Below are 2,660 nucleotides of genomic sequence, written 5' to 3' on the forward strand. Positions count from 1 at the left end.
TTGAGTTCATCAACCCTTTTGCAAGAGAAGGAGAGGATAACCCAACACATAACCAACCACAAAATCAACCCACAATGCCTAAATTCTCATCACATTCCATACACACCGAGGAGAACCTACCCAATGGTACTCCCACAGCACAACATTTGACCGGTAATTTCATTGCAAAATCCGCATTTATACAATTAGTTGAGAGAAGTCAATTTGGGGGGATGCCTTGTAAAGACCCTCATTCTCATATGGAGACTTTTTGTGACTATTGTGATGCAATTTCTCAAACCGGAGTTACTCAAGACCAAATTCGATGGGTCTTATTTCCTTTTTCTTTTATTGGTTCCGCGAAGCAATGGTTAACGAGCCTAGATAAGGCTACTCTTGGTATTGACTCTTGGAAGAAATTGGCACTTGCTTTCTACAAGAAATTCTATCCTCTGGAGAAGACTGACATGTTGAGAGCCCAAATCACCGGGTTCAAACAAAGGGATGATGAATCTTTGTATGAAGCATGAGAGAGATTCAAGGATACTTGCCGATCTTGTCCACATCATGGACTTAGCGACTCCACAAATGCAGGCTTATTCAACCTTTCACCGGTTTCAATGCCTCACCAATCGGTAACGGCCCATGACATGCTTTGGCAAACCAAGGCTCCGTGGGAGAAGTGCCGCCGCCTCGAAACCAACGCGCGGGTGGCCCATGTCCACCGTTTGGGGACTCCCCTTGGGATGATACACTAACGTGTTACCCAGGGTGAAACTTGAACAAGGTTATTGAATAGTATATACGTGTTACCCTTTTACAACCAAAACCAAGGTTATCAAAACCAAACTCCATACAATCAAACAAATGACCAAGGTTTTGATGTTCAAAAAGCGGTCCTCCAAATGCAAAAGAACCAACAAGAGTTTTTCACTCAAATGCAAAAGGATAGCCAAGCAAAAGACATCACCATTAACAACATACTAGCTCACACAAAGTTGTTGGAGACCCAAATGTCTCAATTGGCATCTTCAAGTTCACAAAGACAAAAGGGGCAATTACCACCTCAAAGTAATCCCCCAAGATAAGAATCGGTGAGTGCCATCCATGTGAGGAGTGGTACAAGGTATGAAGGGCCGAAGAGGCCCGTTGATGAAGATGTTGTGAATGCTAGTGACAAGGAAAGAGTTGTTGAAAACTCTAAAGAAGAAGAACCCACCATTCAAGAAGTTTCAAAGGAGAATGAAGAGAAGGCTAAAGAGAAAGAGCCTATTGTGATTCGGCTTTCATTTCCAAGTCGTCAAGCTAAGCCTAAGTTTGATGAACAACTTGGGAAGTTTATGGAGATTGTCAAGAACTTGGAAGTCTCAATTCCATTTACGGAATTAATCAATCACGTTCCGGCCTATGCGAAATACATGAAAGATATTCTTACAAAGAAGAAATCCATCCGGAAACTTGAGATTATTTCCTTCACTAAGGTGAGTAGTGCCATCCTACAAGGAAGTTCACCTCCAAAACTAAAGGATCCGGGAAGCTTCTCTATTCCATGTACCATTGGCGACAGCACAATCAAAAAAGCTCTATGTGACCTTGGTGCAAGTGTGAGTGTCATGCCATTTTTGGGGTGCAAAAGGTTAGGAATGGGAGAGCTTAAGTGCACTAATATCACGCTTCAAATGGCGGATCGATCACGAAGACACCTTTAGAGGTATGGGAAGATGTGCCGGTAAGAATTGGCAAGTTCTTCATCCCGGTGGACTTTGTTATTGTTAATATGGAGGAAGACTCCAACATTCCTATCATTTTAGGAAGACCTTTCTTACACACCACAGGAGCGGTGATTGACATGAAACATGGAGAACTCACCCTTGAAGTGGGAGATGAAACAATCACTTTTAATCTTGACAAGACAATGAGAGTTCCCCGATAACATGAGCCGTGTTTCATGGTTGATCATTATAGCCGAGAAAGTGATAGGAATAAGTTGGCGTCTCAATGAAAAGAACAGGCTATGGTTAAAGAATAACCACCCATATGGGAGAAGAAAATGGGTAACCTCCAAGATGCTCCGTCCAAGGAACAAGAAAGTCTCAACAAAGAGAGTTTGAAAAGCTCACTCATGACAAGTGAAGAGGAGGCCTCATTGGGCATAATGACAAGAAGAAGGAGGACTTGTTCTCATCAACTCGTGATATTATTGGGGAACAATTAGATGAAGTATGCGGTCTTTAGGATGATGAGTTTGAAGGAATATTCAATCCCTATATCGGTAATGCTATAGACCACAATGAAGAACAACAAGTGCAAAGGTCTATTGAAGATCTTTATCATGACAATGAACAAGCTTTCGACTACTTCTTCAAGGTGTTAAGTAACATCAACAACACCTTGGCTATGCGCCCTTAACATCTCATGTATGGATGAGAGTTTGGTGGAGTCCTCCCTAAACCACCATTTGTAAATATTCTAACCCCTTAACTTGCATTTTACTTATTGTATTGCATTTTTTGTCAATTTTGGATTTCTATTTTTATTCCTTGATCAAAATTTTCATCATTTTGAGAGAAAGTGAGGGAGGGACTTATGTGGTTATTGATGTTTAGTGTTTTGACATAGTGTGGGGATAGCAATTGCCAAGGCTATCCAAGCCTTCGTAGTGCCCCCACAATGAAGACCAA

At 41.6% G+C, this 2,660-nt stretch overlaps 1 non-coding gene across 1 annotated transcript; it reads right to left on the reverse strand.

Moving 5' to 3' along the window:
* Window positions 1–446: 446 nt before the first annotated feature.
* LOC141624760 (small nucleolar RNA R71) lies at window positions 447–553 on the reverse strand. The gene has a single exon (XR_012534564.1). It is a non-coding gene; the product is annotated as a small nucleolar RNA R71 (small nucleolar RNA).
* Between the last annotated feature and the right edge of the window lie 2,107 nt (window positions 554–2,660).

This window comes from Silene latifolia, chromosome X (assembly GCF_048544455.1).
Source record: "Silene latifolia isolate original U9 population chromosome X, ASM4854445v1, whole genome shotgun sequence".
In the NCBI taxonomy this organism is placed as follows: Eukaryota; Viridiplantae; Streptophyta; class Magnoliopsida; order Caryophyllales; family Caryophyllaceae; genus Silene; species Silene latifolia.